The following is a 27,809-nucleotide window of genomic DNA, read 5'->3' on the forward strand; positions in this document are numbered from 1 at the left end:
CTCTGCCATGTGCCACTCTGCCTCGGAGCCAGCCAAGTATGGACTGAAACCTCCACAAACTGTAAGCTAAATAAACCTTTCCTTCCTTCATTTTGGGTGTTGGGTATTTTGTCTCAGCAATGAGAGAAAGGTAACTAAGACACAGTGGTTTATGCATTTGTGTACATGAAAGAGCTGCAAACAGGTTATGGTCAGATGAACAAACTAATGAGCCCCTGTGAATTCCATGGGAAAATCACTGATAGAGAGAAATTCAGCGCAGAGGGACCCTGAAGGACCCAGGGTTGATGTTACTGATAAAGCTTTGGATTCACTCTGCTGTTTTACTTCTAGGTCTTTTATTTTATTCTCAATTTAGGGGGAAATAAATCTGTCCAAATCCATCTCTCTTAGATGCATGTCATGTTATAATTCTTCTTTTAATTGCGATGTATTTTTCCTTCTTCACATTTTATTTTTATTTGTTTTGTTGAGGTACCATTTACACACATAAGTTTGACCCATTTTAAGTGTATAATGATTTTTGGTAAATGGACTGCATTGTACAACCATCACAGCAACCCAGGTTTTGAATATTTTTATTAGTCCAGTGAGATCCCCTGGCTCAGCTAGTGTTCTCATCACCAACCTTGTCTTTATTGTAGAAAATAAAAGTTTAAAGCATAGTCCAAGTTCTTTAAAGAAATGAGTTCTAGACCAGATTATCCTGGTGTTCTGTCACCGGGACAGTATTAACCTTACTCTCAGATCATTTAGTATTAGGGAGTTTGTTTGTTTGTTGTTTTTTATTTCTATTAGTACATGTTTGCAGTATATAATGATTGCCTTTATCACAGGGAGCGAGTGTGTGTACATAAAACATCTTAATTTTTTCTTTGTCTGCTTCCCTCCATCTGTCCCTGCTCCCTCCAGCTCTTAGTCCCCTTCCCAGTCACAAAAGTTCTATTCCCATTTTCCTTCAATTCCCTTTTTCCATGCCCTTTTCCTCCCCGTTGTCTCTTGTTCCCTTTCCCATTTGAGAAAGATTTACTTACGTCTTATGATCTATCTTTTATTTTGCTCTTTATTTATACTCTGTGTTTCTCATATAAGAGAAACCATGTGATATTTAAACTTCTGTGTCTGATTTACGTCAGGTAACATTATGGCCTCAAATTTCGTCCATTTACCTACAAATGCCTCAAGCTTATCTTCTTTATGGCAGAGTAGTACTTCACTGTGCAAAATAACACGTTTTCTTTATCCATTCATCTGTTGATGACCATATAGGCTGCTTCCAAGATTTAGCTGTTTTAAATTGTACTGCTATTATCATAGGTATGCATATTACACTGTAATATGGTGATTTTTAACTTCCTTGAAGATACCAAGAAAGAAAATAGCTAATTTCCTTGAAAAGTATGGTTAATAATATCTACCTGTAGGGTTGTCCAAATGATTGAAGAGAACATATATGAAGGGTTTGCCACTTTAGTATTCATGGCATTATTTTATCATAGATACACAGACGTTTGCAAACTGTAGTGACTGCTTGGGTACAGAGACTGAATTTTGAACCTTTTTTTTTTTCTGGTACCAGGAATCGAACTTGCAACCCTGTGCTTGCCAGGCAGGTGCTGTGCCACTGAGCTAAATTCCCAGCCCCTTGGAGACTGAATTTTTAAGGTTGTTTTACTATTTTGTAACTCAGTGGAATGGGGTGTGAAGGAGAGAACAATATATTTATAGTGGATACTGGCTGCTTTATAAATTTTTTCTTTTCTTTTTTTTCTTTTTTGGTACTGGGAATCAAACGCATGACCTTGTGCTTGCCAGGCAGGTGCTGTGCTGCTGAGCTATATCTTTGGCCCTCTTTGCTGCTTTAAAAATCAAATGCGTTTAAAAGTTTTATTTTAAAAATTTACTTTGCATGTATTGTCCTCTTAAACTACACAGAGATTTTCTTTCTAAAGAGCTTTTCCAAGTGGCCTGATTCCCTGGAAGTCCCTTCCCCTCCCCCAACTCAGTTCTGTGCTCAACAGCTCTGTCTTGCTTTCTTCTGAGATGGATTTGAAGAAATTAAAGACCCTGGCTTCAGCTTTTTAGAGCTAGGGAGTGATGTTGTCTTCTGGCATGAAATTTAAGGCCCATAGAGTGCAGTTGCCATTTCCCGCGGATGCTCCGCTCCTGTGTCCCGATCTCATATTTAGTGCCCTATGAGTCAAGAACATAGTGAGTGGTCCCATTGCCCCACTTTGCTGGTGTAGCGCCATCCACGCGGCGGGGCAGGGTGTGTGCTGAGCTTCTGGCTGAGTTACTTGCAGGGTGCCGGGAAAACCAAATGTGGCCGCGAGAGGGCGTCTTACCCCCAGAATCGTGTCCAAGCTCCCCGTCTGGGCAGAGCAACCTGGGAGGTAACCTAGGACGCCCACCTCTTCCTGCTCCTGCTCCTCTACCTCTCCTCCTCCTCTTCCTCTCCCTCCACCCTTCCCCCTCAGGGGCCCCACAGGTAAGGAGCCCTCTGCCACTTTGAAGTTTGGGGCTTTTTCCATGGTCTGTTCTGCAGAATGGGTGTGTGTGTGTGTGTGTGTGTGTGGGTGTGTGTGTGTGTGTGTGTGTTTTCCAAATCTACTTGAAGGTACTGGCTAACGTTACAGTTTTTTCCAAATATTTTTTTTTTTTTTTCAGTGCAAGGGATTTGAACCCAAGGCCTGGTACCACTGAGCAATCTCCCAGCCTTAAGATGTAGATTCTTGAATTTCATTCTCTAGTCAGGTAAGTATGAATCTTTGACAAAGGAGACCAGAAGCCTGTGTACCCACCACATTCCACAAGGGATTGTGATGCACTCCCAAAGCCGAGATCCTGGAAACTGAGGCTGTTCTCGCAAAGCTATCATCAGTCCTTTCCTTTAACCCAAATTCAAAGCCAAGGCAGCAGTCTTCCGACCCACAGCACTACGAGTCCTGGGTTCATCTTACCTTCTGGGGAGGGAGGGGCTGGGGATTTAGCTTAGCGGCACAGCGCCTGCCTGGCAAGCACAACATCATGAGTTCGATTCCTGGTACTGGAAAAAAAACAAAAAACAAACAAACAAAAAAAAACAACAAAAAAAAACCCAAAACCTTCTGGGGAGAGGGTGGGCAATGCTTCTCTCTCTGCCAGCATTCAAGGGACCCTCAGGGACTGCTCTGAAGTTTGGAAGGAAGGGTTCAGAAAAACAATGTTGAAGAAGTCACTGGTGTTAATTAAGAGATGTAAATACAGTAGACTCATATTGGTTCTCCAGGGCTGCCGTAACAATGCTCCACAAACGGGTGGTATAAAACAGCAGAGAGCTTTAAAAAAACAAAACGACAACAGAGGGGCATTCTCTTACAGTCACGTAGCTGGAAGTCAGAAGTGAAAGTCTTGGCAGTGCCATGTTGCCTCGATGGCTCTAGGAGGGCGTTAACTTGTTTCTTTCTCTAGCTCTTGTGTTGCTGGAGATCTTGGTGTTTCTTGGTTCCCAGCTACATACATCTGTCTCTGCCTCTGTGGACATATAGCTTTCTCTTCTCTGCGTGTGTCTGTCTTCCCTTCTTCTTGGAGCACACCAGTCGTGGAGTAGGGGCCACACTGATGACCTCATCTTAAGCTAGTAACATCAGCAAAAACCTTGTTTCCAAATAAAGTTGCATGTCTTCTAGGGAACAAAATCCAACCCTTAACAGATGTACATCATTTCTTACAACTGATCTATCTTCCAGTTAAGTTTCCAACTCACTGAGTAACAAGGAAAGTCTAAACTTAGTCCAGTCCGGAACACGAAGTCCAGTCCGGAACACGAAGTCCAGTCCAGCACTTAGATCGTCAGCTCGCATCTGTAGGCATGCCTCAGTAGCACTCCTGTGTTCTACCTCCTCCCGCGTTTCTCTGTCTCTCCACAGAGTGGTGCCGTGGGCTCGGGCTGGGTTTGCAGGACCGCATGGCACGGAGGAGAGGCCGACTGGCTCTGCCACAGGGCCCTTGCTGGTCTCTGCTGTGAGAGGACAACTCCAGTCTGGCCTAGCGGTCTCTACTGCAGGAAGATGGGCGCCTTCTGACTTGCCGGGGTTCCATCCTGGCACCCTCTCCTAGAGTCCTGTGATCTTGTCCATTAGTCAGATTTCAAACTCTCTCTTATCAAAAGACTGGGTTGATGGTGTTGTCTTATTAAAAGAACCGAGAAAAATCAACAGTGAGACTCAAAGTTGTCGATGACCTTTTTGTTTTTGGTAGCAGTCAGCTTCCCTGCGTGGTGGAAATGGCCCTTCTGGTTTGGTCCCTAAGGACTAGTGAAAACCGAGTGGTGTATTAGGTAGTTTTACTGTGGACCAAACCAGCCCAAAGCTCAGGGCCTTAGAACAGGGTATGGCAAACCATGGCTCAGCGCATGTTTTTGGAGGACTCACAAGAATGGCTTTACATCTTTAAAGTGGTTAAAAATTAAAAATATGTAACAGACCTGAATGGTCCACGAAGCCTAAAATACTTTCTAGCCCTTGACTGAAAGTTTGTTGAACCTGGCTTGAGACAATAAGCGTTTATTTTCATCTACAGTCTCGTGGTTCTTTAACTTTTTTTTTTGGTACCAGGAATTGAACTCAGGACTTGCGCTTGCCAGGCAGGCGCTTATGCTGCTGAGCTGTATCCCGGGCCCTCATGGTTCTTTAGTTCCTCGACTTCCTCACGCATCTGGGGCTAGCTGTGGGACAGGTGGGCGGCTCGGCGCTCTTGGCTGGTCCTCTCCTGAGTCCAGAGGTTGGCTGCAGGCGTTGCTCTGAGGCGGGCATGTCTGGGACAGTGCACGGTCACACACAGCCTCCTGTCTTCCTGTGGGTGAGCCCTGCTTTGCTCGTGGCACGGGTAGTTCTGGTAGACATAGTCACCAGCGGGGTCTCCCGAGGCCGAGACTCGGAGCGCACGCCTTCACTCCTGCCACACTGCTGCTCTGCTTGGGCCTGAGGGCGGGGACAGACCATCTCCTGATAGGGCTGCACAGTCAGTGGTAAAGAGTGTGGACTCACGGCGTGGGAGAGCATTGGGACCATTTCTATAATCAGTCTACTGCATATACTTGTTATTTCCACAGTACTACCCCTGGAGGTGAAAAAGAGAATTTTAGTTATCTAGTAATGTTTTCCTGAATAGCCCTTGTGATCTTAAAGCAATTTCAATTTGACTTGAAGCACATTAGGAGCTGTTGTATCTTCTTAATACAACTTTTAGATTTTAAACCCTTTGGTTGAAATTTTTTTAATTAAAAAATTAAATTTGAAGAAGTGTCTTCTTTTTCCTTTCATAACAGTTTCTCCCCACTTAGTTTTATTTTGTCAGTACAATAATTAACTGTATCAACTGTATTTTCCTATCCCTTTAGTCTGTGACCTCTGAAATCTGAGTTCCCAGGTACTTTGTGAGGCTGCTGGGAAGCACCTCTTCTTTGGAGATTTGTTTGTTTAAATTTCTGAATGGGTGCCCAGAAGAACCACCTAGAATTTCATCCAGCCAACTACAAGACGAGCTTACCACTGGATTTCCCTTTATTTGGTTTTTAAACCCTATGACTCAGCTCCCCCTTTGTGGCAAGCCCCACAACTCTGTTCGATGCTTTTATGAGGGAAACACAGCAAGCCACAAAGATTGAGATGATTGGCTGTTGGAGTCAGAAGGCACAACAAACCTTTCTCTGATACACACATGGTGATAATTAAGAGGCAGCCGGGCAGCGGGTAACGGGCAACGGCAGTGTCTTCTTGGCTGTCTCTGTCTCTGGTGTGAAGGCATTCAGTACCTACCACAAGACTTTTGGCCATTCTAGGTCAGTAGAGACTCAGCATAAAAGAATCTCCAAATATGTCTTTGGTTGGCTCCAAGATGCTCTAAAGAATATCTAGATCATGGTGACCACGTAAGTTTGAAAGCATGACTTACAGGCCAGCCACCAGCTGGCAGAATAAAAAAGCGAGCAGAGCTGGGGGCCCTCTTAGGGGATGGTGGTTCCACCCTCTTGGGGCAGGGTGCACTCTTGAGTGTTCTTCCGGATTCCAGCTGAGCAAATCAAGCCTTTACCAACCGCTGAGAAAGGAGGCCTGGAACACACATTCCTCGGTGGTTTCCCTGAAGGGCTGATGGGGGTAGAGGGAAGCTGGGTGTGTGAGGACAGACACCTGTGTGTGTTTAGCTCCATTGTTGGGCAGAAGGGGAGGCCTGGCTGAGGAAGCTCTTGATGGAAGGGGCTTGGCATGTGAGGAGGTCCAGCCAGCACTGTAAGGCCTGGAGGGCCTGGGAAGTCGTTGTCTTGGTTGTCATAGATGACAGAAACTACAGATATTACCCAGTCAACCAGTAGCCCATGTGTACCTCCCTTTCCCCTCAGCAGAGCCCCCTTGTGATCAGAGAGGCTCTTCTGGGTTCCCTTGTGGCTGAGGTGGCTGTATGACATGGGATGACCTGGGCTGGGAATGTGGGGACAGCTTCTGCATTCCCCTCACAGGTTCTGTCCCCCTTTCCCTTCCCCTTCCTTCTCTGTGCCTGCTGTGCAGATGTGAGGCCAGGGGCTGCCACCTTGAAAGCTTGGGCAGAGGCCACATCCTCGACCCACCTTGCGCAGCTGCGTGGACTCAGGGACGTGAGCCTGGGCGTGGCAAGACGGAGGAATAGGCCCCTGTGAGGCCAAGCAACACTGGCCGTGTTTTCTGTTGTTCATGGTGATGTGGAAGTGGTGCTGTTCAGCATGGCCTTGTCTCTTAGCATGTCGCCTGAGAGCCGGGCATTGACCCAGAGCCTGGGGACCTCAGAGGCTGGCTGTCCCCAGAGGAGGCCCGCCAGGCTGGGGTGCTGCAGGGCCAGTGTGCTGAGGAGGAGCTGGGAAGCCAGGTGTCCTGCAGCCCTCTGCCAGCGACACTCTGGCCACTCACGTGGGAAGCAGGTGGAAGGAGCTGTGTCCATGAGCCGAGGATTCCGTCCCACAGCGTATGTAGAGTGAAGTCAGCGCAAAGCTGGGCGGAAGCTCATCATACCCCTCCTTCTGACCCCTGACACCCGCCGAGCTAGACCCACACCCAGAGCATTTTGTTACTTTCTTATTAACCTTAGTAGTTAGCAACGTCTCACTCCACACTTACAGTGACTGTTGTCTTAACTACGTATATGTGGCCTCCGTGTTGTCTGAAAATATGTATGTATGTAACTGTAATTTCAATAAATACAGCGGTGACTCAGTTCACTAACTTAATTTGTTCTATGATTTTGAGGAAGATGGCCACGTTGGTGTTCGTGTGAGGAAGATGGCCGTGGTCATGTTTGTCACTGGGTGTGGAGTTTGCGAACGGAAGCAAAATTTTGCTGAACACTGTTGGTTGAGGACAGAATTATTCGTGAAGAGAAGTGTTCATGAATTGAGGCCCACTGTCCAACTAAAAAGCTTGCTGCACCCATGGCCATTGCCTTCTGTGGACATCTAGAGCCAAACCTCCAGAAAGGGTGATGTGAGCCCAGCAGTGCAGGCCAGGAGGGGCCCCAGGGGACAAGAGAAGCATGGGCCGCAACGCTGGGCAACCTGAGATGACAGCAGGTGCTAGCGCCAGGGCTATTGCACACTTTCTGAAGCCTTGTCCACCTTATCTGTGCACTACGGGTAGCCAGACAATGTCAGGCACGGTCCTGGAATGGCTACAGTCTCCCCACCACGAGAGCGTCCCCCTTTCTTTTGAGTCTACAGTAATATCGATAATGATAATGATAACCATGGAAGGAGTAGCAATAGTAGTACTAATGTATGATAGAAGTTAACGTCACCATCCATGCCTGCTACCCACTTGGTAGTGGAATGGCACTAAGCGCATGGACTCTTGAGTTCAAATTCATATTCTGAGTTCAAATCCTTGGGAACTGAGGAATTTGGGCCAAGATAGTTAACCTCTTTATGGGGCATTGGCTGCATTTCTAAATGAGAGTGGTGTTTGTAACCCTTCATAGGGCTTTGCAGAAGCTATTGAAGATGGAAATTAAGTATTTGGTACAGTGCCCCATGTATGTCAAGGACCTGAAGAGTGGTTAATAAGGAGAGTAGGACAAGGCCTCGGTTTTGTCCTTGGTCAGGAGCACCTGAGCTTGCATACGGTGCAGGTGCTTCTCGCTGGGCAAGGAGGGAAGGGGGGCGTGGCCTGTGAGCATCAGCTCCCTCGGGGGTGCAGGGAGCATGCGAGCCTTCTGAGTAGGTGGCTGCTGGTAATGGTGATCCAGGCCAGAGCAGATGTGTCCGGCTGTGTTTTGTGCTGTCTGTCCATCTCAATGAAGCCCAGGGTGCTCTTGTGATGTTCTGTTCCTTGCAGATTTATGTAACTGAGCACCGCAGTCATGTCCGTGTGTTTTGTTGATGCCATTTGAATTCTGTTACTATTTAATACCAAGAACATCTAAAAAGAACATTTTGAGGGACTTGAAAAATCCAATTATTCTGTTGGTAATTTGATTTGTAGGAAATAGAAGACAGTCTTCTGAATAGAGTACTTTCGAGTGAATCATTAGTGCTTTCTCGTACAGGCAATAGACGAGCTTCAGTTGGAGCCCTGCTAAGTCTCTCACTAAGTGGGAGATACGTCAGTTAGGCCAGGCCCCGTGCTTGTGGCAGAAGGGCCACAGGGACAGTGGCTTCCACAAGATGGATGCCGCTTGTTTCTCACGAGAAAGAAAAGTGGAGGGGACAGTTCCTGGCTGGCAGAGGGCATCCTGAAGCTCCCAGGGAGCAGGCTCCTTCCACCTCCCTGTTCCACATCCTCAGAACGTGGCTTGCATGGTGTGGACAAAGAACCGGCCCAGACTCTGCTTTCAAGTCCGTGTTCCAGCCCCAGGCAGGGGCAGGGGCAGGAAGGGGGTTTTCATCTTTCTAGACTTTCCCAGGCATCTCACACCACACTTTTACTTCCAGACTATTGGCCAGCCCTGGGTCTCGCGGCCAACTGTAGCCCCAAGGAGGGCTGGGGAATTTATTCTTTATCCCAAGTGTATGGGTTCCCAGCCAAGACAGGGTTCTGTCCGAGGGCAGGAGAGGAGACTGACGAGAGGACTGACCCATCAGACTTCACATTCCACTTTCTGGAGAGAGTCACACTCCTCTGCCAGCCAAAGCCCTTTTTCTGGGTCATTTCAGAGACCTGTAGTAGGGAAGTACCTGCTGCATAAATTAGATCCACAGGACTCAGAGAAGTGGGGCATCATGAAACAGGGTTAAAGACAGTTTGGGAGTCCTCTGAATGCATCTAGGGGTGTAGGGTGTAGGTCAGCTCTCGATGTGCATAAGGAACCACCTTGGGGCTGTTAACTGCACAGGCCATGAAGTGCACACTCAGTTTCCGTGATTGACTACTGGAAAGAGTCACAGCACTCAGAAAAGGTGTTCTCCCGGGTATCATTTATCAGAGCGAAGGGATGCAGGTTACAATCAGGGAAAGAAAGGGCTCGTAGGACAGAGTCCAGAAGAAACCAGAGATAGGGTTCTATTCACCCTCTGTCTGGTGTCCTGGGGGTTGGTCACCCCAGAGCTCACATGATGTCGTGTGGCCCAAGGCCCCATCATCAGTCATGTTGTTAGCATAAACTGCCTGGTGGCCCATGGCCAGGTGCAGAGGACACTTTTTATCAAGAGGGTGCTTTTGGGCTCAGCAGTGGCACCCAGGAGCTGGGCAGAAGCCAGTTCTGAAGACAGTGAGTGTGCAGGGTTTGGGCGGTATGGGCCCCCGTGTTAACCTTCTGCTGCACACCTGCCTGCTGCCACACACCTAGGGCAGGGCCAGGTCCAGCTTCCTCGCATCCTTGCAAGTTGCCAAGCATGGCTTTGGTGAGTGGAATGGCAGAGGGAAACCTAGGGCACTGGTCTGTGGACCTTCACCCAGGCCAGGAGTGGAGCTGAGCCCCACATGGGTCCACACCAAGGCAGCCATGTGGGCTGTGACACTTAGCAGCATGACTTCTCAGAGCCCCCAGCTGTTCCTCTGTAGCCATGAAGAGGGTATGTCATCTGCGCAGAGCTGCTGAGAGGGTTAAGTAAATGGTACGCACACGGCTCTTAGAGCAGCGCTGGGGGTGTCAGATGAATGCGGGCAGTGACAGTTACTGTTAGCATCATCATCCCATCTCCCCGCTGTTCCTCAGAACCTCCTCTGTCTGCAGAAGGCCATGTTGCTGACAGACAGAAGCTTGGGCAAGGCAGAGCCTGCTTCCTGAGTCACCAGCGCCACAGAGGCTGCCCAGGAAATCCAGGGCTTGGTTGAAAACCAGAGGCTCCTCTGTGCCTAACATTGCTTGTGTTGCAGTTTCCTTAACAATCTACTCTAATGGAGTTTTAGTAAAGGGAAAACTGCTTGGTATCTTTTTTTTTTTTTTTTTTTGTGGTACTGGAGATTGAACTCAGGGACCTCTCACTGAGCTATATCCCCAGTCCTTTTTATGTCTTATTTTGAGACAAGTTCTTGATAAATTGCTAAATTGCCCAGGCTAGGCTAAAACCTGTGATCCTCTTGCCTCAGCCTCCCAGAATGCTGGGAATGCAGGCATGTGCTACCATGCCCAAGCTTCACCTTTTTAAAGTATTCTCTTAGCTTTTACTAATAGAGTCATCCGAGAAAAACCATTACTCTGATGCGAGTCTCTGTGGTACTCCAACACCCTCTGTGTTTCTCTAGAGAAAAACTCCCAGCTACATTGTTTGTTCAGTCAGAATCAGCCTGAAAGACAATCAAGGCAGTCTTTGATCAGCTTCCCTTGTTTGTCACTGTCAAGCTGTGCTGTTTTAGAAAAGTCATTTGACTTCTTGGACTTGAGTTGCCTCATCTGTACATTGAGGGGAGAGAGGAGACAGCAGTGGAGCCTCCTTCTACCTCTGCGTTCCGGCCACGTGACCATCCCACTCAGACACACACTGTGCACATGTGCTCGCTTGTGCGGGCTGGAGGTCTTGGTAAGACCGGAAACAGCGTATGCTGCCATTTCTTCTCCCCAGGTTTTATGTCGCTCAGTACTCCTGAGTCACAGGGCTATCGGAGAGGAGGGTGTGTGTTTGGGGTGAGAAGCCCTCAGCTTCCGTTCCACTCGCTGTCCAGTTGTAAAATGCCACTGCCCTTGGAAGGGCTGGAAGGGAGAATCTAATATTTTAGAAACTTTGGCGTTGCATTGGGACAAAGACCTCAAGCTGATCTCTGTACGCTCCCAGCTCCCCCACAACGCACGACTGGTTTCCTAGCAAGGTCTGGACTTAGACTTACAGAGGGTGTCCAGCTGTGCATAAGAAGAGGGGCCTAGGAATGGGAGACTTCACCTCTGCTGTCCCTCCCTTCTCTGCACCCCTTCCACGGCTATTCTGTCCAGAGCCCTCTCCCCCTCCCCTGCTGGCTTCCTGATACTTCTGGTCCTAACAGTCCCTGAGGAAGTGTCCCCCAGACCTACTGAGAAGGCAGGAAAAACCGGTCTGCATCCCTCAGCTGCCCTGGTGGGCCCTGCCTAGCAGGCATATTTGCACAGGCTTCTTTTTAAAGTGATTTAAAAAAGGAAACAGACGCTGCTGTGAAGCTGGGATTGCAGCGTCTTGATCATCTGTTGTCATGATGCAGGCTGACAATTTGATGGGTGCGATTTCAGTGCAGATTTCTGCAGAGGCAGCTGCCAGGGATGCACCAGCGGTGGCTGGGGAGGGAGAAAGGGAACCAGCAGGGGAGAGGAGGGGACAGCTCAGGGTGCAGCTGGCAGCAACAACAGCAGAGATTGGCCATGCTGGTGGGTCTCAGCTCAAGGTGGACGCTGCAGCTGCCGAACACAACTCTTCCCCTCCTAGATGGGGCCAATCTTTGGTGTCTGTGTGAAATTGGGGGCAGAGGTCAAATAACCTGCAGCTCATCCTCATCTCAAGGGTCCAGTGTCACACATGCTGACTGGAACGTTAGTTGTGCATGGCCATAGTTTCCTAGAAGTGTGCACTGAATAGAAGTTTGCTTTCTCTGAACCAGGCTTTACAATCAGTCATTAAATGCCTTGATGGTCACTGTCCGTGTTGAAATGCTGGAGCCATTGGTCTGCAAATTGTATTTTGTGAAATGTTCATGAGCTGTGTAGCAGCTTCTTTGCATTTGTCATTGGTTAGGGGAGGCGAAACCTCAGGTATCAGCGAACAGGCCTGTGCTTTCTCTCTGGGAAACCTCAGTGTTAAATTGTTCCCTTTCACAGCAGCCCTGACTTCAGGAACTGGGTCCAGTTGTTTATGGGGGAAGTAGGGTGAGCAAAGAAAGAAGAGCTGATAAAAGTCATGAGCATGTCATGCTTAGGGCACCTGTGGTTTGATCCTTCTTTTTTTTTTAAGGAAACTTGTCCTAAAAAAATTGATTATGCTTGTTGGTACAATTTAGATATACAGAGTGATCACAGGAATCATAGGGAATTTGTACCCATATATGATATGTCTTGATTTCCCTTTTTTTGTCCCAGTCCCTTCCCCTCCCTTCAACCTTGTTGGATTATTTGAGAGACGGTACCAGGCACACTCAGAGTTCTTCTGTCAAAGGGGCAGAAGATATGGCGATATTGGTGAGCTCTTGTCCTTGCACTCATGGCACTTCTGTCCATGAGTGACCTGTGTCACACCCAGTGGGTGGGGGTGCATGGTATATGCTCCATTAGGGACCTGCTATTTCAGCTCCTTGGAGAAAATAGGATCCTTCCTATAGCACTGTACAGTTCTCCTTCTTTAAACATCACCATGACAACCACCACAAAATAGAACGCCTAAAGTTAGGAATAACTTAAAATTTCAGGAAATGTGGACTCTAGGAGAGAAGATTTGCATTTCCACTTGATAAGAAAACTTTACAGAAAATATTCAACACTAGAGTTGCTTCTTTAGTTCTGTATTGTCCATGCACGCACTGTTAACATCTCTCTGTCTCAGTCTCAGCATCACAGCACAATATTAAGAGCAGGAAATTGGTATCAATACAGTCCTGCTACTGTATTTGGAGTCTACCAGCTTTACCAGCGCTCACATGTGGACCCAAGTTGCCATTTCTCAGGCATGGATGCCCAAAACTGCAGTTGTTAGGTCATGTGCTAAGCATGTGTTCAGTTTATGAGCAATTGCTGCTTAGAGTGGCATTGCCGGTGTACGTTTCCATCAGCAGTACACGGGCAGTCCAGCTCCTCTACTCCTCCCCAGCACTGTGACTTAGTAACTTCCTTTTGTCTTGGATTGGGGGTGGGGAGCTTATTTCAGCTTTGATTTGGGAGCAACATTATGGTTGCAAACTTTATGGGAAGATATCCCTAGTCTTGCTCTGCAGGAATGAGATCTCTTACAATTCTTGCTTTTCTTATTTCTGACTTGCTTTTTACCTTACAGTAACAACATATGTGTAAAGTTGTAAAGCACTGCAAATGACTAACTTCCCTTGGGTTAAAATATGAAGGGACAGTCCTCACTGCAGAGATAAGTAAATGACTCCCGTGAGCCTGAAGCAATGGGGGGAGATGGGATAGGGAAAATAAAGTATGTAAGAACCAGAGGAAAATAACCAAAGAAGTCTATCAGAACAGTGTGCAACAGGCTAAATGCCTTCAGTACATGCAGTTACAGAAAACGTATTTGTGGTGACAATGGGCTGTGGCCTACTTTAAGGGATTTGTTAAAATAACATAGTTTGGGTTAGAAAAGATGCAACCTACCATTGGCTTAGATGTCATCTCAGCAGTGATGGCAGTTTTGGAAATGGTGTAACTGATGCCCTTGGCAATTAAACTGCTGTGTGCAGCCACACAGGGAGCTGACTGCAGACAGGGGCCAGAGCCACGCACCACACCACTTGGACATGCAGAAGATTCTCAGCTTGTCCTGTGTCAGTTCTCCTCAAGTCACCCTGTGCCACGCCCCACTTTCCGGGCCATGTCACCTTTTTTGAAGCTGGAAGCTTTGTGTTGCACACGCAGTAGTCTTTGTAGATGGACACTGGAGGGTGGGTGAGCGTCTCTGGTGCAAGGACAGTGTCACTTGTTTGTAAACATCCTGTTGCGTTCAGACAGGTCCAAGGCTGAGAGATACAAAGAGATGCTGGCCATTTAAAAGAACAGAGTAAGCAGAGAAGGTTTTAAAATAGCAAGGCTTAAAGTGATTCGATGTTAATTGAATATTGACTAAGGAAGAGATAGGGAGTTAATTGAATGAGTGTGCTTGGGGTTTTGGATAAGTTTTTCATGATGTGAAGGAAATTATTTTACAGAGTTGGACACGTCAGGGGAGAGGGAGGCAGCATGATCCTTCAGCGCAGCGAAGGAAAGTTTGATGGGAGAAATGGAAGCCTGTTGGTTTGTTTGTGTTTTCCTTAGACCTATAAAATGTTATTTAAAAAATCCCAGCATATACATTTGTGCACACATGCATATATATAATGAAATATATAATTCATGACTCAGATTTGTTTGACACACTATTTTTCAATTTTACAACAATGGTGGCGCATTTGCTTGAAGGGGTCCTTTGAATTTTGATCTTTTCCTGGGCTAGTGTCACAGTCAGACCCTCTGGGTGACATGGGCAGTGGTTTCAGGTTGCGGCTTCCAGCCAGGCATTCGATGGTGGAGGGTGACCCACACGCACAGAGTGCTGTGCTGCTGGGCCGTGATGATTGATAGGTTGGGGTATTGAATGCAGTTTTGACTTACGGTATTTCCTTCTAATGATGGATGATGGGTTTATTTTATTGTGCCCTACCACAGTTCATGGAGTATTGCTACATACATACATATATACCCCAAAATGAAAATATATATACATATTCATTCATATTTTATTATCAACCTTAAAGCATAAGTGCCCATGAACACTTTTCCAGTGTAATTTAAATTGCCCAGGACTGTTGTATAGATGTCTATTAGCTGATTCGCCCAATACTATTTCTTTCTCATAGGCACACCGTGATGGATGTTATAGTTTCATTTTTATGGTTATCAACAATTATTTCACTAGGTGCATTTTGGAATTGTAATGTCAAATGAAATGTAAGATTAGCTTTTTGATATCTACTGCTGAATGATCAACCTGGAAAAATCTGCATTATTTCTCATCCCTTCCCGAAGCTGACAGAGTCTCCAGGTCCTTTCCAGCAGCAGTTTCTATTATTCCTCTTAAAATTGCCAGTTTGATTAATGAAAAGAAAATCTGTATTTAAATTTTTTATGTCTTTCTTGAGTATATTATACTTAAAAGTAACTTTATTAGCTATTTGAGCCTCTGTGCTTGTAAATTGCCTGACCCTGTCATTTGACTGATTTCCTATAGCATTCACCTTCTTCTCATCGATTTTCAGTTGCTTTGTGTACATTAAGTACACTCACTCTTGTTTTTGTGTTGCAGACATTTCTTTCTAATGGTTATAGGCTTTCAATTTTGTGTAAATCCTTCTGTATGTTCATGACTTTTGCTGCTGTTACTATTTTCTTTTTTAATTTTTTAAATTTTAGGCAGTAAAATCCATCACTACACTCATTTGTAGCACCTTTTGACAATGCTCATCTTTAGATTATATAACAACTTGCCCATTGCTTTAAATTTATCCATTGTTTTTATTTCATCCATTTCTCCATTGCTTTAAATTCCTGATTAATTCTGGTAAAAGGAAGGTCTCATGTCAGGAAAAATTTCAAAGTATTACATTCTAATTTACACTTGGAACACAACCACTGGGGTAGTTAATGATTGACACTGTTATATTTCTGCAGTGAATGTTTGCATGCATTGTGTCCATGCTGCTGAGCACCATTCCTCACACCTGGCCCAGGCCCCCCAGAATAGATGGTTTAATGGCCTGAAAGTCAGCGTAAACTTTGGGGTTGACGTGTATTAAATAAGAAGGCCAACTTCCAGTGCTGACTGGCACACTCAAATTTCTTCTTAGGGGCCCTGGATTCTCAAATACTTAACATTATGGTTGTGCTTTGTTTTCCTTGAGGCCTGTGACAGTAAATGCATCTCTTTCTGTAACTGGTCAGCTTGCATGGTTCAGCATAGCCCTCCTGAGAGATGGTGAGATGGAGGGAGGGAGGGACTCACTCATCCTCCAGGCCTTCCTCCGACCTCGCGAGAGGCTCAACCTCTCTGAGTACAGGCCCAGGGCCATGAGCCACAGACCTGACCGTCTCCTACTTGACAGCTAAAATGTGGCTTTCCTTTCTCTTTCCTCCGCAGATCTTTAAGGTGAGAATGGGTTCTAGGTAAAAGGTCAGAGCACTTTCCTGCAGCCCAGAAATGCATGTGACACCTAGATTTGCACACATACCACAGAGAGCCCAGACTGGTACTCCCACTTTTGCTTTTTTTTGGTACCGGGGATTGAACTCAGGACCTTGCCCTTGCCAGGCAGGCCCTTGTGCTGCTGAGTTATCTCCCCGGCTACTCCCACTTTTGACCCTGGTGTGTGTGCAGTTGCCAGTGACTCAGAAGAGGGTAACTGGGTGAGCAGTGATTCAAGAGGAGTGCTACACATGAGGAAGTACTCCCACTTTTGTTTTGACTTTTTTTTTGGATTTTTTCTGGTACCAGGAATTGAACTCACGACCTCATGCTTGCCAGGCAGGCGCTGTGCCGCTGAGCTAAATCCCCAGCCCCACCCACTTTTGTTTTGTATTTCTGTTTTAAATTTGGTGAGTGACTTACAGGCATTTAACCAAAGTAACTGATTGCATTAACCTTATCAGTAATGAGGTTTCCTGGCCCCTCATCAGACACTCAGCTCACTGGCTGGTTGGTATCTCACTGCAAGCCTGGTGGCCAGTGGAAGCCCACCCATACAAGCGTGATGGTACATCAGCTTTGGCGCATTGCATACAGGCATTACTGAAATTGAGAAATGGTGCACTGACTTGTTTGTTTTCTTTGTTTGCACAAAACGGATGCTCAGACACAGTAAATCAGGGTCAGCTGTGAAGAGTGAGCACTTTGGCTGCTCCACAAGAAGTGTTGTAGCAGATGCTCTGGCTGCGTGTGAGTGTGGTGAGGGGTATTCTTGATACAGTATTCTTCAAATACCTAGCTGAGTCCAAAGGTCGTAAAACCAGATTCTGGACAGTGAGTGGGATGGGAAAGTGTAGAGACAAAAGTTTCAAATAAGGCTCTGAGGGGAGCAGCAGAAGCTGGAGGCCAAAGAGGTTTTTTTTTTTTTTTTTTTAATAATGGAACCATGGCTGGGTGAACCTGCACAGTCCAGGGAAAGATATCTTCATGAGTTTACCCTCAGCATCAATACTAGCTTGCTGTATGCATCTCAGTTTCCTTACCCGTATGAACGAGAGATTGGCTTAGCTCTTTCTGTAGACACTTTTTTTGGTTTTCCTTCAGACCTGTGACAGTCTACTTTGTCTACTTTGTAGACACTTTTTAGTGCTATCCATGTGTTCTCAGGTTGTTGGTGTTGAAGACTTGAGGTTGAGGGTAGGTGAGCAGGGAACTGTCTGCCCATAATGCAGGGATGGGCATAATACCCTTAGGGTGGCTGTGTTCCAATTGCAGGAGAGCATCATCCTCCACTAGGATTGGGATTCTCCAGTCCTAATTGGAGATTAGGACACAAGATTTAGTCACAAGATTCCCTGGCCTCCTACCCACGGAAGTTCAGTATTGCATCTTGCTTGGCCACAGTTTTGGAAGCCATGTCACAAGAGGCTAGTGCCTTTGAGTAGAACTTGTAATTATTCTGGGTGTAGTTTGAGATTCTTTTGTCTCTGAAAACATAATTGACTGTTGGGGAAGAGTGCTTCTGTGAAGGGCTTCATATCATGTGAAATGGAGAAGCCAGAGGAAAGAATTTGTGTTTCAGAAAACTGACTAGAGCTCAAAGTGTGTCCCTTAGGAGAAACAGCTTCCTTCTGTGGGGCGAATAACCACAAACCTGTATGGTGTCTCAACAGGAGGATCTGGAGAATGAGAATAAGTTAACATGAATGGAAGCTTTGCAATTCCTAAGAGGTTTTCACATACACAGTCTCATTGATTCTTAGCATGATTCTGCTTGGGTTCCATCTTTATTTACCAACTGGCTTCAAGTGGACAATGAAGAGAATATAAATTAGAGAGTTTAAATGACCTGCCCGTGTCACAAAGCTCATGCAAGGCTTCTGACTTCTAAAATATTGCTATCTTACAAACGGTAGGATGGATGGAGCTCTGTGGGTGTGGCAGTGGGTAGAGATGCATATCATGGTATCACCTTGTTTCCTGCACTGTGTTGACCCTTCTCACAGGGCCACTAGACCAAGGTCCTTGCCCAGGTTCAAGGCTGCAACATAACATGTCTCTACCTCATGCAAATCTGTGTGTTTTCTCTGGGCTGCAACACAAACTCTCTCCTCTGTCCCTGCTGCCATGGGTTGGATGTGAGGTAGGAACAGATGAGTCCTGGTGACCAGTGACTGAGAGATCCATAAAGAAAGGAAAAGAAAACTGAATGTGAAAAGAAAGCTCCCACCTGTGACCCTAGCACCTTGGGAGGCTGAGGCAGGAGTATTGAAAGTTCAAGCCCAGGCAAATTAGTGACTGAGTGAGACCCTGTCTCAAAAAATAAAATAAATAAAATAAAATAAAATAAATAAAATAAAATAAATAAAATAAAATAAAATAAAGGTCTGAGAATGTGAAGGCCTTGGGTTCAATCCCCAGTACAAGGGGAAACAAAGGAAAAAGCACTCTTCTTGAGGAAAGACTTAACTTTTCGGAACCCAGGCTTTCTGGATGCAAGACACTTTTCCAAATGACCCTTTTTCTTTCTGCTCAGTTTTTCCTTTGACCATTTTTCTGAGTCATCAGGCAAGGGTTATGTGGCAAGTTCACAAGCAGCCTCTTCCTCAGGCAGTTGTCCTGGTCACCTCTGTCCCCCAGGTAGTGGGTGCCTTGTGGAGACATGTCAGTCAGGAGGTTGTTTGGGGTGAAGGAGAAGGGCCTGTCACTAAGCTTCACTCCCTAAGTCAGTCACGTTCCCAAAGCCAAGATCACATCCCAGTCAGAGCCACCGCCATCACAGTTCTGCTTCCACCAGCCAGAGGAAGCATCCGCTCCATGACAGTGCTCAGCCTGTCCACCTGTACTTGGAGAAAGTGGGGCCTAAAATAGCCAATCCTATAAGAGGCAGAGTTTGGTGACTCCTCACATATTCATGGCCCAGTAAATTTCAGTATTTGCAAGTTATCTCAGTTGTTTTGTTGCTTGGCTTTGTTTTATTTAAGTAAGAGTTAACTGTCAGTAAGAGGCTGTGAACTGAATGGGTGAATTGCCTTTCTTCTATTTAGTCCCCATTTGTTGAGCACCTACTGTGTGCCAAACACAGAGGCTATCAAAAGCAAAGTAAAACAGCAAAATATGCTGTTCCCATGGACTCAACATGACAAATGACCTCACCGAGGATCTGGAAGTACAAGCAGAGAGTCTGGAAATGGGTATGGTATTTCCTTGACGTTGTCAAATAGAGCAGCTGAGTCAGAAGCATTTTCTGAGGGCGAGCAGGCAAAGCTGTGATCAGAATGCAGAAGAGGAGCTGGCGGGAGTCAGCTAGCAAGGGTGGGATACAGAAGAGCTTTCCACCAGAGGGAAGAGCCCACATCCAGGCCTCATGGAGGGCGGAAACAGGGCACTTTCCCAGAGGGCAGGGCAGGGCAGGGCAGGGCAGGGCGGCTGAAGCATGGAGAAGGCCAGCACAAGGTGAGGTGCAGAGGATTGGTGGACAGCCATGGAGAGCCTTTTAGGCTATGTTAATTTGTGTCGTGATTGTGGGACGAATGAAGGGCCACTGAAGACTGCAAAGCAGAGGTTACTGTGTATGTACGCTACTAGTATTTTGAAAGGGAGACTGGTTACTACGAGGACCTCACACAGTAGGGATATGAGCAAGGAGGCCATTGTAGTCAGGTGATGTGTGGAGCAGGAGGAAAGATGGCCACCAGCAGATGAGCATTTAGACAGTGATTACTGGATGTGGGCACAAAGTGTCAAGGGTAATCCCCAAAATTCTGTATTGCTCAGAAGGATGGAAATATCCTCTACTAAGACAGGGACACTGGAAGAGGGGCAGGAAGAGGGGTTTTGTGAGGTCAGACTTTGTCTGCGTATTAGTGGATAGCTTTGAAGAACAGAAAGCTCTTCTGCAGTGGCCGAGACAATTCTGGGCATGCGCAGCTCACATCATAGAAGATCAGGTTATGTAGTTTCTGTCTCCCAGGCCAGCAAGACAGCTTAGGCTGGGTACTGGTGCTTTCAGCTTTCTGGTCTACCTGCATGGTGTATAGACTTACATGTTCTTGTTTGTTTCCTTTTGACATACGATGGCTGCTGTGATCCTTCCTTGCACCTGAATTCCAGGTAGAAAGTTAGAGTTAGGACTAAGGGAGATGTGGTGTATCCTAACAAATATTTCTTTTTCTACTGGGGAGACTTGGCCTATGTCACATTGCTCTGAACTAAGTGCCAGACAGAGGCCTAGAAACACAGTATTTTTGCTCCCAGCCTCCCTGTCCAGGTGGAGGAGGGCTGAGGAGAGAGGCCGTGTGTGCAGCCAGCCAGAGTCACGCGGAGTTGGAGGTGCTGTGGCAGCCAAGCAGAGATGCCGGCTGGCATCGTTAGAGATATTGACCCAGTGCTACTTTTCCTCCTCCTCCTTAGGGGCAAGAGGTAATTTGGTGACACCTTTAAAATAAGGCATTTAAGATACGCATGCTGAGTTCTCTACTTCTCAAAGTAAGGGGAGAGCAGAAAAGCTCGGGCCAGCAAATCTGCTCACCTGAAAGGATGACTTCTGAATCCTGACTACCAGCGTGTTGGAGGAGGTGATGAAGGGAGCTTTACACAGCTCTGTGAGGCACATCTTGAAGACAGCAGGGCATGGCCTCCCTGACCTCATGACGACCAGAGCAGCCTCTCTGACAGTGGGAGAACCTGGGGCACCAGCTCCTGGTAATGCACCATAATGCACTTGGGACGCACTTTAATGCACTGGTTATAATGATGGTAATAATGTTCTTGCTTTACGGGCTGAATCATGTTTCTCCCTGTTTCTCCTTAGGAAGGGTGGCGCCATTGCACAGGGGACTGTCACTGCTAAGGTGACAAGTGAGTAGAGACTTGAGGGAGGATGCCAGAGGATCCTGGGGCGGCAACTGAGGCAGTGTTGGGAACAGGAGTAGAGTGCCAAGTGGTAAGCAGGTTGGCACTGGGCTAATAGAAGAGGGAACCTATAAATTCAAGGGGGGAAATGGAATAGTAACACCAGTCTTCCACTTAAACAGTTTTTCAGAGCATTATGAAAATGATACACACTTAAAACATCATCCCAAATAGTCTTCAAAAAGCTTTCATATTCCAGCAAGCAAACAGCGATCTCAGAAGAGGAATAAAAGAAAATCTAAATACAATGGTAATGAATGTCCTACGGATAAAAACAGGTAACAGCATGGTGATGACAGACACACGCTTTGCAGCCTTTGGAATTTGGCTTCCCCCATGTGAGCAGCTCTGTGAGTTTGGGTAACTTAACCTCTCTAGGCCTCAAGTGGGGAGTCAGATAGTACCTACTCCCTAGGGTTGTTTCATGGACTGAAGTATCAGTAATGAGTTATGAGAAATATGGAGTAACGTGTAAAAAGGGGGCCTGTAAAATGTGCTCCATTAGCCATTACTGGAGGGAGCTATTTACTCCTCACAGGTACCACTACTGTTATTGGAAGGAAGGTGAGTGATAACACAGACCAGAAGATGTTGGAAGCCAGAAGAGGAAGATTTGAAGGTTGTGAAGGAAAGGACGAGTGAAGGGCTGGGGAGATTTTACGTAGTTAGCTGGACCTTTTAAAAAATAAATAATGCTAAATGTTCATGATAGGTTTGATAAAATATAGGCCAGGGCTGGGGATTTAGCTCAGCGGCACAGCGCCTGCCTGGCAAGCGCAAAGTTGTGAGTTCGATTCCCGGTACCGGAGAATAACCAAAAAAACCAAACAAACAAAAAAATGAAATAAAATATAGGCCAAGAGCTTTTTACTTTGTGAGGCTACCACCTTTCTTTCCTCCCTCTCACTGTCCCTCCCTCCCTCCTGCCCTCCCTCCTTCCCTCCCTGGATCAAACCCAAAGCCTTGCTAAGCACTGAGCTGCATCCCCATCTCTCATGCCCTCTACCTGCCTCACTGGTTTTTCTTCTCCACCTTCTGTTTTGTTCTACTCTTCTGTTCCCAGGCTGTCATTTCTGTTACGTGAGTCAGTAAGGCCCTTGTGACCCCTATCTCCTCTGAGGGCAGCCAGTTAAGCATCCCTGCCTTCTCTCCCCTTCCTTTTCTACCCCATAGGCAGCGCCCCTTCTTCTTCTTTTTTTTTTTTTTTCTTGGTTTTTCTCCGGTACCAGGAACCGAACTCACGAGCTTGCGCTTGCCAGGCAGGCACTTTGCCGCTGAGCTAAATCCCCAGCCCCCGCCCCTTCTTCTGTTGGGCCTCATCTCTACAGAATCCTGCAGTGAGTACCACCCACCACCACCACCCAGCAGTCTGTGGTCTCAAGCCCAGAGCACCGCAGCTCTTCTCAGCCTTTCTCCTGCAGGTTAAATCACGCTGCTCCACACCGGAGCCCTCCTCAGCTCTTCCCCAGCGCCTCTCCCTGTTTGCTCATCCAGCCCATGCTTGCTGTCATGTGGGGCGGTGTGGAAAACATGGCCAGCCTGAAGCCCCCATCTGTGTTTTCACGGAGCTTATAGGGTGCTGGGGAATGAAGCTAAGCAGGAGCAGTGCTGAATAAATTTATAGTCACAACTGCGATGGGCGTTGGGAAAGAAAGCACAGATGAAGACATGTCCCGGGACGTTCTGTTTCTGCTGCCACCTTTGAGCCCTGCCCGCTGCACGTCATCCCTCTTTAGTAAGGTGACTTCCAGAAACCCTTTGTGTCAGTAAGGGTGGAGTGTGGGTAAACAAACCTGTCAGGCTTATGTAGAAGGAGGTCTTGAAGGAGGCAGGATAGGTTTAAGGATGCCAGGTTTCCTGGTGGTGTTGAGATGACTGCTCCAACATAAACAACCCAGGCTCCATCCATTGATGCCCCAGGCAAGAGGGAAAAGGAAGGGCAGAGAAAGCTGTCCGGTCCTCACCTGGCTTTCTCTGTATCCAGGACACGGTTCCATGTCTCACTGCTGGTGTCAGTCGCACGCTGTCTCCTAAAGATTAGCCTGGAGGAGTGGGACAGTCTGACTAGGTTGCCACATGCTTGCTGAATACCCAGGGCCTGAAGAGGGGCTTAGCTGCTGTGAGCATTTGCAGCTTAACTGACCTGGCTTCCACCGACTATGGGAAAAGGAACGATGGCCACGGGGTCGATGGCCGGCACTGTCTGCCCAGGGGCATATCTGTGGGGCCTCCCAAGGCCAGATTGGAGAGATGCCATTTCCTTCTCTTCTGCGTTCTGTGTTCTGCCTTTGCTGACATGTTCCATCACATCTGTTGATTTTTTTTTTTCCTTAGGTACCGGGAATCGAACTCACGAACTTGCACTTGCCAGGCAGGCCCTGTGCTGCTGAGCTAAATCCCCAACCCCTTCCATCACATCTGGAGCATGACTTACCCTGTCCCGATGGATTCCCGCTGAAGCTGACCCAATGCAGAGCCAAGTGCAAGGCATTTCTCGGGGAGGCACAGGGACTTGGTACTGGGAAGAGGGTAGGGATACCAGAGTGGCACACAGACCAGCTACCAAGCCAGTGATGGCGGCTCACACCTATGTGGAAACTGGGAACATATGCAAAGCATGTCTCACTATCCCTTTTCCTAAGAGACAAAGGAGCTGAAGTCTTCATGCCCTAAGTCCCATTCGCCATTGGCTGAGGGCTGTCCCTGGTCTATTAATTCTCCAGCACTGGTGGCCTGCGAATGTGGGCTCTGGAAGGAGCTGTCAAGCTCAGAGATGCAGGCAGTCAGCAGTGGAGGTCAATGGAAGCATGCAGAGATGGGGGCACCGACAGCGTTTACCACACAGCTCGCCTCCAGTGTATGAGGGCCCTTCTCTGATGTGTGTCAGGGTGCTTTGGTGGGATGTTCCTGACTCAGAAGTGTGACTTTATCCGTGTTCACCAAAAACTGTGTGCTCCTCAAAGTAAGAGTGGGTCAGACTCATATAATTGCATCGGCACAGTGTCCTGTCCAGTACTGCATATAAATAACCACACTGCGTAGAAATAACTTTCTCACATGCATTTTGATGGTGTCACGTTGAGGATTAGAATAGCTTCTTTCATTCCACAACATTTAGGCCAGTAGACATCATCATGATGAGTCTGTAACTTAACCCGATTCTTATGGTTAAGTGAGGTAAGTGGTAGAGTCCTTTTGCAGACCAGCTTTTGTAACACAGGGTTGATTTACAACACACAGAGAAATGCAGCTTTGGCAGATCCCTATTAGTTTGATTAGCATCACCAACTCAATGGAAAAAATTCAGTACTCCAAATTCTAGAACCAAAATCACATTTTTAGATGTACAGATTTCCTTCTGTGTCTTTTGAATCTAAATGAAAAAGAAGCATAACAATTTTAAAGTCTTTATATAGAGCATAAGCTGTTTTTATAAATGTGGAATAATTCATTGAGGATGTAAGTAATGTTGAGGAGGTATCCTGAAAAAACCTTGTTTTTGATGTAATCCAGTCAAATGGGTTATTTTTTCCCCTCTGGCACTGCCACCCCCAGTACATTTTGACAAAGTGAATTTCCATATGTTTCATCTAAATGAGTCACATTCACAGAAATCATTCAAATTATCTGTGAATATTTTTCTTTCGTTCGTGGATTGAAGGTGGGTGGTTATGAGGAGTGGGGCGGATGATGGGCTTCGTTCTCCAAACCCCAAATCCTTCAGCTGCCTTTCATTCCGTACGCCCTGTGCACTCCAGCTTTATGCTATACCAGAGGGAAACAGCCAAGTAAATTGCAAAGATTATTCAATTCCAGTCCACTTTAAGTGCCCTTAAAGGGAGACTGCACTCACAACTTGTCAGCGGGCAGCGATGCATTTGCCATGGAGAATGCTAGGTGAGAGGTTTCAGATCACGTAGTAGAGGCAGCCCTCTTCTGAAAAGATAATGTCATCTGTAGCCGGCCGGATGGAGCGAGACTCGGGTGAGCAGTACCGAGTTGCTCCAGGACCGAGGGAACCATCTACAGGCTGTCTTACAAGGTGAGTAAACACTGGCATGGTGTGGCACACCTTCAGCCTAAGGGCCACAATTGTTCTTTTAGTCTGTCCATGCCACCTTATACTGACCTGAAATCGACACAAACCTGAATACAAATGTGACAATACTTGGGTGCTGGGCCTGTAGCTCAGTGGTATCCGCCAAGCACAAGACCCTGGGTCAAATCCCAGCACAAACACCCAAAGCAAACAGAAATAAACAGCACCAAAATGAGGCAATGCCCTTAATCTGCGCAAGCAAAAGAGATCCCCTCTGCTGACTGGGTTTAATGGTGTATTTGATTTTCACCTGCCAGTCAAAGGCTGTCTTTATGAGTCGGTACTTACAGAGTACTCACATTTGAATGGCTTAGATAGGGTGGATTTATTATTGGCTGGTGCTTTCAAATGAGCGGGTGGGAACATCTCATTGATTCATTGCTTTTTGAGTTCCACAGTCCCTCTGAGCTCTTGGAAAAATCCCACTCAGTTCATTTTGACACACCCGTTGGGCACTAAGGCTGTGGCTGATGCTGGCGTGACCAGCTAGCCGGACTGTCTGCGATGTTAAGTGCCTGGTAGGTGCTCATAGAAACCCGCAGTTTCACAGCACTGCCTATTGGCTCTGTCTACAGGGATGGAGGGAGAAGGAAAGGGAAAGAAGGTGGAGTGGGAGAAGGAAGATCTATAAATAGATCATTGCATGCAGGAAATGTGACAGGAACGTAGCTGAGGTGGAGGAAAGTGTCTTTCCTCTTTGCATTTATGAATATTACTACACTGGAAGCATTCCATGTTGTGGGGCAGTGTGATACACCCAACCTGAGGTCTTTAAATATTTCTAAAGTGGTGACTCTGAAGTCCTATGAGATGAGGTGGCTCCTGTCTCACCCTGGCTGTCTGCTTTCTGCTTGAACAAGCACCCATGATGGCTCGAGTGGGAACCTGTGGTCTGCCCAGTGTCGTGCCCCCCACTTTGCTGGCGGGGCGGCACATCGAAGCAGACAGCACCTGCGTGGCTGCCTGACTTCACAGGACAGGGGTGTGGAAGCTGTTCGCATCTGCACACACAACAGAGCCAGAAAGTAGACTGGGATCAACCTGTCTCATTTTATTAAAAAAATATTATTTATACTGTACCTATTTCTAAGGCATCTTTGAAATGACTTACAATAAAAGAAAAATAAATGAGACTCATTTAAGAAGGATGAAAAGTTAAAGATTATGTCAAGTAGAAAATGATAAGCCTAGGCTAATAATAGCTATTACAGGTTAACACTAATTTTAGTAGTGAGTTCCCAGGCAATCACAATTTAAAAATGTGGGGAGGGACTTAACTTTGATACCTAAAAGAATACATGTGAGTTCATCCAGAGGTGAGCTTTCTCCTAAGATTGCTAACTCTTAATAGAAACTTATTTCAAGGACCCTGCATGTAGGCAGGGACTAACTAATGAGCGCTTTTAGTGGTGATATTTTTTAAATTGTAGAAATGTTCTTCATGTGCCTATTTCTTACAGTGTGAAAAGGAGCTGGCTGGTTCATGTAGGAGACTTAAAATAATCTTTAGCGTTTGAGTTTTACTTCGACTGAGCTGTATCTTACCCACGCCAGAAGCATGGACATGAGCTTTCTGGCAGGAAATCTGAGCCCTGGCCCTCTTCGTCTTTGGCTGAGCTGTTTTCTGTCCCAGGCTCTAAAAGGACTGGCCATGTGCCTTCCCCAAAGCATTTATTGCCGCGGTTCTGCGGTTCCTTGGGGCTGTCTTCATTAAGAATTCTTGAAATTCCTCTCTTTTCTCACTTGCGGAGGGCCTTGGGATACGGATTTATGGTCCCTTTAGAGCTTAGGCCTGTCTCAAAAAATCTTGGACTGTTCTGGAAAGCACCCGGAGCCTGCTAGATACCTTCTGTGTCCTGCTGGGAATGTGGCCCTTTTCTGTGATGTGTGCTGATTCTGAACTCCGGTGCTCCAGCTGAGGAGATGAGAACCCAGCTTCCGGAGAGACCTTTGAAATGACACACCATTTCATTGCAGTGGTCAATGCCACAACTAATTTCGGCAATCCTTTGTGTTTCACAAAAATGCTCCCCGTCATTAATATTTACAGTATTTTATTTCCCAAATTCTGCCTAGTTCAATGACATCACAGATACTGTGTATCTCATCTTCAAAGGCTATGAAATAATTTGATGAAAGCAGCAAATTGAGCCTGGCTCAGAGCCATTCATACAGCGGGCATAGAACCCAGATGCCAAATGTCAAATATCATTTTAAACCAGCAGAGCGCTAAAGGAATAGAACAGTTTACCTGGATAGCAATGCCATTCCAGTTAATAGAGAACTCAAGAAGGAAATGATATCGGGGTAAAGACACATGAAAAACATTCAATAACCTTCAGAACATATGGAAATTAATGATATTCAAAGTTTGCAGAATACTGAGATTTTTCAGCTTAAAATAATCTTCCTGCTGATGCGCAGTTACTGGAGGGTTCCCAAAATGCCACAGAGAAAATTAGATGCAAGCAAAAAAAGCAAAGCTCTGCTCTGGGACTCAGGGTGTGGGGTGGAAATAAAGTGCAGTCG

The 27,809-nt window shown here is 46.5% G+C and overlaps 2 long non-coding RNA genes across 2 annotated transcripts; both read left to right on the forward strand.

Annotated features, from left to right (window-relative positions):
• Positions 1-1,628: 1,628 nt before the first annotated feature.
• On the forward strand, positions 1,629-27,809 carry LOC102028453. Its single transcript, XR_001234679.1, has 3 exons — positions 1,629-1,665; positions 2,668-2,754; positions 23,516-27,809. It is a non-coding gene; the product is annotated as an uncharacterized LOC102028453 (long non-coding RNA).
• On the forward strand, positions 18,648-21,899 carry LOC106148921. The gene is made up of 3 exons (XR_001234680.1): positions 18,648-20,971; positions 21,081-21,212; positions 21,304-21,899. It is a non-coding gene; the product is annotated as an uncharacterized LOC106148921 (long non-coding RNA).

Source organism: Chinchilla lanigera, unplaced genomic scaffold, assembly GCF_000276665.1.
Source record: "Chinchilla lanigera isolate Chin_1 unplaced genomic scaffold, ChiLan1.0 scaffold00031, whole genome shotgun sequence".
Lineage (NCBI taxonomy): Eukaryota > Metazoa > Chordata > Mammalia > Rodentia > Chinchillidae > Chinchilla > Chinchilla lanigera.